This window comes from Ahaetulla prasina, chromosome 4 (assembly GCF_028640845.1).
Source record: "Ahaetulla prasina isolate Xishuangbanna chromosome 4, ASM2864084v1, whole genome shotgun sequence".
Lineage (NCBI taxonomy): Eukaryota > Metazoa > Chordata > Lepidosauria > Squamata > Colubridae > Ahaetulla > Ahaetulla prasina.
This window is the reverse complement of record NC_080542.1, coordinates 95,315,652-95,328,450: the sequence shown is the minus strand read 5'-3', so window position 1 is coordinate 95,328,450 and position 12,799 is coordinate 95,315,652. Positions and strand designations below refer to the sequence as shown.

Sequence of the window (12,799 nt, the reverse complement as noted above, 5' to 3'; positions counted from 1 at the left end):
TCACCTCATTCCTAAGAGGTCTGTAAGGGGTGTGCATAAGAGCACCAGCGTACCTACCGTTCCTGTCCTAATGTTCCCTTTGATTGTATCCAATTCATATGGTTATTTCATGCTTATACTTATATATACTGTTGTGTTTGACAAAATAAAATAAATAAATAAAAAATTCATATAACTTTGTCCAACAGATTCTGAACAAATTCTTCCTACAGGAGGTTCTGCAAGCCCCCTCTACCCAAGAAGGCATGCATCACCCAAAACAGGGCTGCGGGATGGCTATTTGCAGACACAATAGGGACGGAGAAGTAATAGTACTTCACTATCTTTACTGCCACAAGGTAGGCCTTAATAGTAGTTCTAATCTGGATTCAATCAAGTTCATCCTTTGTTGAGTGCAGCAATGGCCTAGATGTCTCTTCTCTCATTTCATCTCCCTCAACTACTTTATGAACCACAGGGAGTGACAGGATCAACAAAAGGGGAAAAGTTACACGGGCGCAATCTGATCCAGAGCCTCAGCCAGCTCCCTATTCCAAATAGTAATAAAGACCATGAAGCAGACCAGAGAATAGCCCCCAGCTTCCTCTGAAACTCACTAGAGTCCATTAGTCACCAGGGGTGAAGCAATCTAATTTAAGCTTTAAAAGTTCATATAGGCTCTACATTTCATATTTGTGTTAATTGTTCATGACATGAGATTATTAATGTTTTCTTCCCATAGTCTTCGTAGAAGCTGAAACCCAGTTTGAAATTTAAAAATAAAATAAAGGGTTTTTTTTTAAAAAAAATCTGGATTCTAAGACCTTTACTTTAAATTTGATCTCAGATAAAATGCCAAAGTTATTGGCATTATTGTATTAGATAATGACTGTGTTTTCTCATTTGGAAGTAAGACTTAGTGATTAATTGTGACATCTCTATTATTCATTTAATTAGGGATTGCTTAAACTTCTTGCTACCTGCCTAATTTACTGTTCATTTTTCAAAAACATTTTCTCCATTGATTAGTGTTTTGTCCTTCATGGTGTTATGGTCAGTTACTAGGAGCTGATGAGCTTGGGACTTTGAAAAAAAATCTATTCAGACACTACAATTTATTCACCTCTAACTCAGAATACCTGCCCACCTACCAGTTCAAAAGCATGCCTATGGAAGTAGATGAATAAATACCAGTTCAATGGGAAGTAACAGTGTTTCATGCACTTTCCATATATTCATGCAGGCCACATGACCACAGAAGTGTCTTCAGACAATGTTGGTTTCCTCAGCCAAAAAATGGAGATGATCTCTGCCCCCTAGAGTCAGATACAACTGGACAGAGGAACCCTTACGCTTACCTTTAACCCAGAATATCACAAATGGCATTACACTGATATAATAAGAGCCATTTTATATATTCAAGAACAGTATTCTAAATTCAAGACAATCTGATAGCACAAGTTTTTTTGGACTAGCATTTTGGGCTGCAGGTGGTAGGTCACAGTTTTACTGTTCTCTGTAAGTCAATGAGGCCCATCAAAGCCTTTCTTAACAGATCTCAGAGAGTAGTGTGGTCAGTATTGGCCACCAAGATTGTTTTTGTGATTAGTACTGAGCAGCATATCAGTTCTTACGTTTAATTATGTATATAAAGAAAAATGCATCCACATCATATTCAAGTTATTGTACATGAAATATGGGAGATGTGTGAGCGGGAAATCTACTTTCCTGTAAGATTTACAATCCATCTTTTCTTCTGGAACTTAAGGCAGTGCACACAATATTCCATCCACTCACTTTTCTCTTGGCAACCATTTCCAAACTAGGTTGACTGAGAGAAAATGACCAGTTCATGGTCCCAATGAGCTTCTGTGGTTGAAAGTAGCTTGGGAACATAGGGCTTCTTAATCTTAGTCCAACATCTTAACTACCATATAGACTAAGAAGCAGCATCTATTTGTGAAAGCTCCATTTCCATCAACGAACAAGTACCATTTCAGGGTCTTGATGTTCATCACTGCAAAAGTTTACAAGTTTGTTATGCAAATTACTGTTCTCTTAAGAAAAGTTTAAAACATAGAAGATGATATTGACAGTATTCCAAAGGGTAAATTTATATCAGACCCTGTGGTCTGCTTATCTCTCAAAATAATTATAAGAAAAAAACAAACCATTGATGACAAATAGCACAGAATACAAATGTGATAAATGAAGTTACATATCATGAAGAAAGGAGTACATTTATTTTCAGATATGGACGCTTTGGGCCTGAAAATCTCTTCAATTAACTTTCTAACCTCCTGTCTATATCTGCATTTCAGTTTACAGAATAGAAGAGATCTGACTGAGAGGTGTTGGTTTGAACTATCATGGTTAAAGTACTTTCTGTCTCTTAACATACACTTTGACATGGACAGGCAACATTGGATTAGTAAAATGTTTTCATCACAACTAAATTTTTGCATTAGCTAATTTCAATTCAAAATATTTATTACAGTCAAAAACCAGTACAATGAAAAAGTATAGCTAATTTACAACTCATATTAAATTTCGGCATATTGTAAAATATTGGCCTTTAAGCCTTTATATATTAGAATAATATATTCCAGAAAAGTGTTGGAAGTCAAGCAGAACAGTAAGACCATGAAATGTGTTGATATATAGTGATTTTCTTTTTAAAATTGGTATGTAGGCAAAGAAATAAATACTTTGGTTTCTCTTTAGTATTTAAAATATACACAAATCCTTATACTCGTCAGATTTTATGTTATTATTCATTGTTGAAATTTTGTAAAAGGTAAAATGGTTGCTATTTGTAAAGTTCCTGATTTATATTCTAATTATAGCTATATATTTAACCATATTACAAAAGCAATCTGGATTAATTAGGAATATAACAGCTCTTTTGCAAATTAAAAATGGTAGGCAAAGGTTAAGATTATTACCTATTTTCACATGTACAGCAAAGTCTTAGTAACCATTCCATTCTATTTTCAATCTCTGACCATCTTACAAAACTTATTCCATTTTAAACATTGTTTTAAACATTTTAATTTGGGTGCATTGATATTCAATGGCTATCCAGTACACCCAATACAAGCATATTTTTTGAAATTTAGCCATGAAGAATGATCTATCATAACATTCAAAAAAATACCTTTACACTTGTTAAGCAGTACTCAATTATTTTTTTAACTCTACAGGATTTGCTTCCCTGGATTCTGATATTTAGTTCCTTTCATTTTTTATCCTGCTGCAGTCAGAATTGACTATGGTGATCGCATGGTACCAGCAGAATTAAAACATCTGCTGTAGAGATTAAAATAATGAAAATGCAAAACAAAATCAAATCTCTCAAATCCAATAATAAGTCAAATTATGGTCATTCTTCACTAGGGAACAGCTTAGGCTTCAGCATCTTTCTGAAAATAATCAGGGAAGGTACCAATCTGAGTTCCACCAGGAGATTTCCAAAGACCTAACTCTTTTCCTGAAAAGGAGTTTTTTCTTGGCTCAGCTCTTTTATTTCTGAAAAGTAGGACTAAGTATGATTTATCTGAGATGACCCAATAGCTTAGGCCAATTTTGGCTAGAATGCACAACTGCAATTCTAGTTAGCATTTTGCTCTGCAGCTTTTCTATCTGTGAAGGAGCATCAGGAAGTGGAGATTTATTAGCATTATGGATTATCACTATGATCTATATGGGTATTTCATTGTAAAATGCTAGTTATTAATACTGGAATTCTCATTGAATATCTAGTTCTTTGTCATGGAAAATGAATTTTTAGAAAGTTAAAAACTGGAATTAACACTGTAACAACAACTAGGAAATTGCTTATATTGCACTCTAGTCTGATAGATGATAATACAGTATTTGTACCTCATGGTTAGAGTCTTTGGTGGTCTCTGCTTGTAGACATTTCATTATCCAACTATGTAACATCTGTACAAGTAAGTGTGGGCTTTGTTTCCTGTTTATGTACTGTAACTTGTCCTGTCAGTGTTGGGAGGGGTAATTGATGATTCTTGGTAATTTCTTGATTAAGATTTTTTTTCTGCTTAATTGTTTCTCTGGTGTTAATCCTTGCTTATCTGGTTTTTTGATTGCTGGAGAGATGTGTTCTGATCTTTTTGTTTCTTTCTTAGTTTTTATTGCCTTCTGAGTGTGTGTAAATAATATTTGTCTCTTAAATGTCTGTTGACATGGTTCATATATCTGAACAACAAACATTTGTTGGAAAAACCAAGAAGAAAACCACAACCTTACCAGGGCAAGCTTCTATAAATAAGAGGCAGATCCTACACTCTTTAGCATTGGTGATGTTACCTAGTCAGGTAATAAAACACCTCAAAGTTAACAAACAAGCTCAGATTGCACAAAGGACTCAATTGTAGTCCAAAAAGTCCTCATGAAGGGAAGAGATAAAGCCTTATCAATATATAGAATAATTTGATTGGAAGAATCACCCTATTACTGTATCTTTATGAATTTGCTCAAGGGCCTTTTATAGCTCTAATTATTTTTCTGTCATAAACATATTCCAGCAGTGAAAACTTTGTTTATTGTAGAATACTTAATAGTTCACTGTTGGTTTTGTATGTGATTAAATGCACTTGAAACAAAACATCATTCAGTTGTGCATAAAAAGTGACTTCAATTTTGTTTCTTCCAACACAGTCTGCTATATATTTTGAAACAAGCACAGTAATAACAGATAGTTTACACTACAAAGAGTAATTGGAGAGCAATATGTCTTGCTTTTATAATGTGTAGTTAATATGCAGAGCTATAAGAGCGAATAAGGTGATGATCCCATGTTTTTTGTGTTACCTCTTACAACAATGTTTCAGTCTTGGCAGCTTTAAAATTGGACTTCCACAACCTCACATCTTAAAGTTTCTGAGATTGAGAAATACTCTCTTACAATATCACTTTACAAGTGTTCATGCATAATCCAACTGCCTCTCTGGGTCACTTATCCTTCCCAGTTCACATTTTGTAAGCAATCCAGTCGCTAAGAGTTAGTGAATGGCCATGAAAATTATCTAAATAAATAAAAAGCAAATTCCTCAGTGGAGAGACAGAAAATTGAGCGCTGATTGTGCCTCATTCTCATACCTGTGTGGTAGAGAAAATAAATGTAGCAAATAAAATGGAAGCTACATACTTCTCCTTCCTGCTTTTTAGCCAAACCTTTCTGATGCAAAGACAGACAAAGTCCCCTGCAATCCCATAGAAGCCTCCTCATCAGCTCCTAAATCCAGCTCAAGGGCAGCACTTACAAGACGATTGCAGCCTAGAGAAAAGTTCCATCTCAATCAGCCTTATTATTTTCAACATTCCAATTCTTCAACAATGGACTTCCCAGCTCTAGTACATTCCTGAAAGACCCATTTGCAAAATTGTACAAATAATAGCCGGCAAATCAGATTCCTAAGATTTCTCACCGTATAGGCCTTAACATCAGTAAAAACTTTGCTTTTCCCTTTTTAGGCATCCCTATTCTTATAAAGCAAGTATACAGCAACTGTTACAATAAACATGGTTTCTTTGCCTCAGTATGGTAGATTGAAGAAGTTCCAGCCAAAGCATGGAAAAACAAATCTTCTTCTAACTACAAGAATCATATTTTGTGTAAACGAGTCTTGAAACTAAACCCTCTTTTGCAACTCTGATTGGCTTTTTCCAAAGACTATAATTTCTTGATTTGAATGTAAACTGATTGATGACATCTTGAATCATATATTTCTTTCCCAATGGGTTGTATGCAAATGAAAAACATTTACTTTGATATTTCAGCTTGATATCTCAATTTTTTTCAGTAATTGAACCAGTAAGTTAAAAAAGCCACAATCCTGCCCAGTATATAGAACTGTTGTTATGAAGTCATAATGCAACTTTCCTTTCCCCATTATCAGTTTCATTATATAGTTGAGTCACTGCTTTTCTGAATATACTGGGAAATTGCCTTTGTTAACTATGATTATAATATGTCAATTTTTAGTATTTTATTCATCATCATCATCATTTTAGCCATTGTCTATCCATTGCAGGATAAAGGTCTCTTTTGCAAGTTTGCAACCAATATGGTCCTGACCTTTTTTTTTTCAACTCAGACCACGATACTTGCTGATACCATCGATCCATCTCTTTCGTGGATGCTTTTTATCAAGTGGGATCCATTGTATGGCTGTCTTGGTCCACCTGCCATCAGTTCTTGCTATGTTACCAGCCCATTTCCATTTCAATTCTTTTACTCTCTTAATGATATAGTATACTTTCATTTGCTCTCTAATCCATGTGAGGCTTTTCTATCATGTCTTGTAATGGAGAACATGTGTCTTCCATGGCTCTTTGTGCCACTCGTAGGTTTTGTATTGATTGTGAGGTTAATGTCCATAAAGCTATTATAGCTATTTATTTTCATGATTTTTATTTTTATTATATCTTATGGTTTCCAGCCAGAAGTTTTTCAGACATGTTAGATCTGATAACCAGCCAGCACGATCAGTGCTAGCTGAGAGAATTACAGATAAGATGTAAAATAGCTAGAAAGAGCCATATTGAAGAGGCTGCATGGCAGCATGTATTTTCCAGTCAGTTCCGTAGCTCCTTATATAATAAACCAAGTTGCAAAACAGACCTCTTAATTCTCCACACTGTGTAATTTACTTTTATTGTTGAAACGGTGAATGGAACTTTGCAGTAATCATGTGCTTCTTAAATTGAAATAAATAACTGTGCTTGATGCAGTAGCCATGATTTCATATGTGGAAAACTAAATGTGTTATTAATGCTGAAAAGAGACAAAGAGTCATTTTCGTTTGTCTAGGGTATAAGCAGTTTATTTTGCCTTTATTGTACTATACAGCAAGTGTGATGAGGTGTACCTGCCCCAAATACAAGCCTGCAGATTTTCTCTGAAATCTGTACTTTCACACCTCTTTGATCCTGAATTCTGGAATACCTGATTCTTTCTGGGTAGATGGTTTTGAAAAGAATACACTCCTTATGTGGAATTGGTGTGAGGGACAAGATCCCCACTCTTTCCCAACAAATAAGCTTTTAAATGAATGGCATTGGTTTCCTATTTTTACACTGGTTTACCAAGTCAAGGTGGATTTGAAGTGTGTGACCGGAATAATGTGCTGAACATTTGAGTGATAATTGAAAATGAGATTTAATAAGGGAATAAATGAAAAATGAGAGAGGTGAGCTGGTTACATTAAATTACAAGAGATTGAAAGTCAGTCCTAAAGCTCCAAACAAAGAGTTACAGGGACAAAGGTTGAATGAGTTAAAATAGTGCTTTTCACCTCAACAAAAACAGCACTGAAAAGGAACTAAAAATTAGTGACAAGACTGCCAAATTCTTTCCCTGTGTAGTTTACCTTACTTTATCTTACTATTCCCAGGCATTACTTTTCAGATACAGACCTGCATCCTAGGCCTAATAAAGAAATTTCTCATTACTGAGTTTGTTTCTATGAGGATTATCAACCAAGGTGCAAACAAATTTCTGCTTTGTCTCCCTAATCCTACCTCCTATTAGAAGATGATAACAATTATGTTCGTAGAATACGAACTAGAGATTCTCAGTTGGCTCATATAAACAGAGGAGGAGGGGAGAGAAGGAAGGTATAGATATAGATATATAAAATGTTTATATATCTACGTTATAGTGTTTATCTTTAAATTAATACTAAACTGACTTCCTTTTAACTGATCAGTTTTTCAGAAGTTTAGGGATCTTGTTCTAAAGCAATAAGTTAGTACTTATAAAAGAAAACCTGTAGGAAACATTGCACAGCATGTATGTCCTGTTTATATTCATAAACTGCAGTAGTGTTTAATATAGCTCCCAGCATAGACCATCTGCCACAATGATAATTTGGCTCTAGGTGTGCACAATAGTAATGTGATGTCATCTTCTTGCAAAGCCAAGTTTCAGTGCACTTCTTTTTGTCACAAAGCTTATTTTTCTCCACACCGGTGAGAAACAGCAGTCAGAATAATGGGGTTGACCTGTCCGTCAAGCTTGGAGGACCGAGTCTGCAACTGTTTAAGCCCCGCCTCTTCCTGCTGGCTCCAGTTTTTGACTCGGTCCCAAGCTGGACGAACGTGTCTTTCTGGACTCTTAAATTCTTATCTACAAAATATTTCAATTTTCAATAATTTTTCCAGTGTGAAGGACTTCTTACATTTGATACCGCTGAAGGCCGTGGACAGGCATCAGACTGCCGGCTGGCAGTTCTGACAGCAGCATTCTTTTTTGCCTTCGTGCAAATTGCTAAACCCGGAGGTTGGCTAGGTTCTCAGGTGCTCCCTCTGCTGCCTGCAATTTTAATTGCATTTTCAGCTCCAGAACAGCCTTTCAGCAGTGCGCGCGCCTCAGAACAGCTGAGAGGTGCTTATCTTTCTGATTGCAGTATCGGGACCGCCTGGGTTGCTGCGAGGTTCGTCCGGACTGGATTCAAGTCTCTCCCAAGGCCCGTAAATCGCTGTTGGTACAGTGGGCTCTCTTCCTGTGTGGGCAGTAGCTGGCTGGCCCTTTAGCACAGGCGCCTTGCTGTCTGACCGGGAAGCTTATTTTTGGCGCGAAAATTCCGGTCGCCATTTTGGAAGCCCCTTTTTCTCTAAACGGAGCTGCCTTCTCTTCTTTGTCCATATTATCCGGCTGATATACTCTCTCACAGAGGACAAGTCTAATTTAACCATAAATCCAGCTTCTTATTGCTCTAATCATCTAGATTAAATTTGATATCCCTAATTTCTACTCTGTATTATGGCGGATCAGCCACAGCCTCAGCCAAAAAAGGCTACTGCAAAACGCCGCCATCTTCAAGATCCCTTAGAGGGAACATCTGGAGCTACAGCCCCCAAGAAAGGTAAAGGGTCTAAGCCTACTAGAGAGGAGGTTAGGCGCCACAAGGCACTGGAGAGGGCTGTTTCTAAAGCCATACAGCAGGATCAGGGGGAACCCAGCTCCCTTACCAGGGCTTCTGAGGTGGTTTCCACTCAATCACAAATAAATGTGCCTTTCAATCTTCCTCTTAATTGGTCTCCCAACACTTCAGGGTTAGTTCCCTCCATTGACCCTGCATCTCTTTTTCAAGAGATTCCTCATAGGTCCACCATGGCACCAGCAGTTTCAACTCCATCAGAGGAACCTGCTGAAATTATCAATCCTAATCCAACATGGGAGTTCAAGCACAACAACTATTCCATAGATCAGATCTTTCTATCTCAGAACATGGTGGGGCCCAGTCACCAGGCCACTCTGATCAGGAATTCATTTATGATGAGGGTATTCTACCAGATGATGCATTATCGGAAGATGAAGGTTTGGACCTGGATCAGCCTTCCTTTGTAGGCCTGTTTAAGTCTCAACTCTTTAAATCCCTCCTTTACAAGACTCAAGTCTCTACGGGTTTAGGAGACATTTCTACCCTTAAGAACCGCAATCCAGCAGGGGAGGGTCCCTTAGGTTCACTTTTTTCGGAACCAACTATTTCTTCTGATATGGTTCCTGCACCCAAACTCTTTACTGAGGTAGTACAGCGTCAATGGTTAGTTCCTGGATCAGAGCCTTACCCTAACACATCGACAAACGCCTCTACAACATGGCACCAGAGATGTCCAACATTCTTCAGGTTCCGGTAGTAGATGCACCTATAGTTGCTTTATCATCAGCCACTCATCTCACGGGTCCACCTGAAGAAGCTCTTCGTCCTGAGGACAAACGTGCTGAGAAGGTATTGATCAAAGGACACCAAGCTGCACCGTGGTCGGTCAAAGCAGCTGCCTCTGCCTCATTCTTCAGTAGGGCTACGATTATCTGGCTCAAACAGTTACAAGCAAGGACTCCTTCCACTGATACCAGGTCTCATCAGGACCTCAACAAAATCATCGCCGCTCTAGAATATTCAGCTGACGCTACGGTCAAAGCTACAGATTTGCTTCTAAAGCTTTAGGCTCTTTCATCACTTCACTCAGATTATTGTGGCTCAGAAATTGGCAAGCTGATAACAGAAACAAATGGAGGTTAGCTTCCTCCCCCTTCTCAGGAGATAAGTTGTTTGGCACCTCATTGGACCCCATCCTCATTGATACCCGCAATAAGAGGAAGATTCTGCCCTCCCTTTCAAGCGGAGAAGCCCGCTTTTCATCATATTCAAGGCAGCAGTCCTTTCGTCAGTCAGATACAGGTTTCTACCAGCCCAGAACGCACAGGTCATTTCAATCCAGAGGAACCTTCTCCCAGGAAGGCCAGGTCAGATCCAACTAAAATTTTTCCCCAAGAAACCTTTCAGAGGTGGCAGGGGCAGGGGATTCCGTAAAAACAGATAGTTCCCTTTATTTCCTTCCCATTGGCGGCAGACTCTCCCATTTTGCTGATCAATGGGACATTTCCATTTCAGATGCTTGGGTTAGACACACAATTCGTTTTGGCTTGTTCATAGAATTCCTCTCCTTCCCTCCAGATAATTTCCTGCCATGCCCTGTATCTCGTGACAGGTCCAACCGGGCTGTGATGGAGGAAGCCATTGCACATTTATTACATAATAAGGCCATTGAACGGGTCCCCTTTCCCTCTCATGGTCAGGGGTTCTATTCACGCCTATTTGTGGTATGCAAATCTTCGGGGGGTTGGAGAGCAATTCTTGACCTAAAATCACTAAATTTTTATGTTTCCTATAGAAAATTTAAAATGCATTCATTGCAATCAATTTTGGAGTCAATTCGGCAAGATGATTTCCTATCTTCCATTGATCTTATGGAGGCTTACCTCCATATTCCCATAGCTCAGGAACATAGGAAATATCTTAGGTTTTCTTATCAGGGGTCCCATTTTCAATACACTGCCTTACTATTTGGGTTATCATCGGCCCCAAGAATATTCTCTAAGGTTCTGGGAGCTTTAATTGGCCATATTCGCTCTAGACCCATTTGTCTCCAATTCTATCTCGATGCTATCCTTATACTATCTAATTCGGCCCAGACAGCTTGTTTAGACCTGTCTTTCACCATAGATACTCTTCAGAAACATGGTTTTTCCATAAATTGGGAGAAAAGCCACCTAATACCTACCACCAAGCTTCTTCACTTATGGGCGGTAATTATTCTAAACTTTCCATGGTCTACCTCTCCCCAGAACGACAAACTAGCCTGAAACAATTAGCAACACAAACCATTCAGGCTCATTCAGTATCGCTAAAATCCTTATCTCAATTATTGGGTAAGAAGGTTTCCACATTTGGAATTGTACCTTGGTCTCGCCTACACAGCAGGGATCTGCAGTGGTTGCTTCTCCCGTACCAGAAAAGGTCCTTAGCCACTTCGCTCTCCAGACTCCGTCTACCACAGCCAGTTCTCACATCTCTTCAATGGTGGACCTCCAACGCCATCTCCAAGGGGAGCAGGTTCCGGGAGCCTGCCAGACTCACCCTCACCTCCGACGTGAGTCTCACAGGCTGGGGGGCCCATCTCGGCCCATTCATGGCTCAAGGGACCTGGTCTCCCCAAGAACAGTCTCTCCCCATCAATCTTCTAGAGTTGAGAGCCATTTCCAGGGCTCTCCTACACTTCAGCAATCAAGTGACTGGTCACAATATCCTAATCCTAACAGACAACGTCTCAGCGAAGGCTCACATCAACAAGTGGGGAGGGACTCATTCGAAATCACTCATGACAGAAACATTCAAGCTGGGTCATTGGGCAGAGAAACATCTTCTATCCACCTGAGCCGACCATATCTCAGGAACAGCAAACATTCAAGCAGATGCTCTCAGCAGACAAAAGATAGACCAGTCAGAATGGAGTCTACCTCCAGATCTCTTTCAGGAGATAGTTCACCGGTTCGGCACCCCAGAGGTAGATCTGTTCACTTCAGAGAGCAATCACCAACTTCCCAGATTTTTCACCAGATTCCCTTCACCCAGAGCCGAGGGAGTCAATGCCCTACGATCTCCTTGGCTGCAAGACCTGCTTTACGTGTTCCCTCCTCTCCCAATTATCTCCAGAGTGATTCACAAGCTTCTAGAGGAGAAAGCAGAGTTAATCCTCATCGCACCTCATTGGCCTTGCAGGCCATGGTTTGCAGATCTGGTAGCTCTGTCTGTAGTCAGGCACTGGAGAATCCCAGACTCGAGGATCCAACTACTACAGGGCTCTCTGCACCACCCGGAACCCCAATGGCTCCAATTAACCGTTTGGAGGCTGAGCGGGACATCTTAATTCGCTTTAACATTCCAAATATAGCTATTCCTACCATCCAAGCTTCTCGCCGACCATCAACTATTAGGATCTACGAGACTACTTGGAAGAGTTTCGGTAGGTGGTGCCGTAGGAGAACTATCATACCCACACAAGCTGAGGTACCTCATGTCATAGGGTTTCTACAGGAGGGACTGAACTCTGGCTTATCATCCAACACTCTACATCGACAGGTGGCGGCCATTGCCTCGGTCCTCACCTGCACATCATATAAGTCTCTGGCTACTCACCCAGTAATTCGCAGATTTCTTTGAGGGGCCTCCAATCTTCATCCTCCTACAGTGCACAGATACCCATCTTGGGATCTGAACAAAGTTCTTTCAGCTCTGACTAAGGCTCCATTCGAACCACTTCGAGATGTTTCCCTCAAGTTTCTAACTCAGAAAGTTTGTTTCCTCATTGCCATTACATCAGCCAGACGAATTTCTGAACTTGCAGCTCTTTCTATCCACAAAGATCTCTGCATCTTCCACCCGGACAGAGTTGTCTTACGTCTCGATCCCACATTTATGCCGAAGGTCAATACTCTTTTCCACCGGTC

The 12,799-nt window shown here is 39.5% G+C and overlaps 1 protein-coding gene across 10 annotated transcripts in view; it reads left to right on the top strand.

Annotated features, from left to right (window-relative positions):
- The window catches only part of LRRC3B (leucine rich repeat containing 3B), an 83,359-nt gene that overhangs the window by 55,250 nt on the left and 15,310 nt on the right, over positions 1–12,799 (top strand). For 5 of the 10 annotated variants that reach the window (XM_058183318.1, XM_058183315.1, XM_058183316.1 and 2 more), the window contains exon 2: positions 189–338. The exons of 4 other annotated variants lie outside the window; for them this stretch is intronic. The gene's annotated coding sequence lies outside the window, so the exon portion shown is untranslated. The remainder of the gene's footprint in view (positions 1–188; positions 339–12,799) is intronic. One more of the 10 variants, XM_058183317.1, reaches the window with a different exon arrangement.